Below are 250 nucleotides of genomic sequence, written 5' to 3' on the forward strand. Positions count from 1 at the left end.
GGGGTTTGCTTCGCTCCGTGCCCACCAGATTGCTGCTGGGGAGCAGGACCCCTTGCAAGGGTGACCCAGAGCCCACAGTCCCCGCTTGTCCCCAGCATCCCTGCGCTGGGATCTGACTGCCCAGGAGGGGTGGGGACATGTCCCCTCGGGGCTGGGCTGGTCCTGGGGGTGTCTGCTCAGCTCCAGCTCCCCCAGCCCCTGGTGCTGCCGCAGCCTTCCCCGGGCTGGTTTGGCTTTGGGCTGGCGAGGG

Source organism: Apaloderma vittatum, unplaced genomic scaffold (assembly GCF_000703405.1).
Source record: "Apaloderma vittatum isolate BGI_N311 unplaced genomic scaffold, ASM70340v1 scaffold29496, whole genome shotgun sequence".
Classification (NCBI taxonomy): Eukaryota; Metazoa; Chordata; class Aves; order Trogoniformes; family Trogonidae; genus Apaloderma; species Apaloderma vittatum.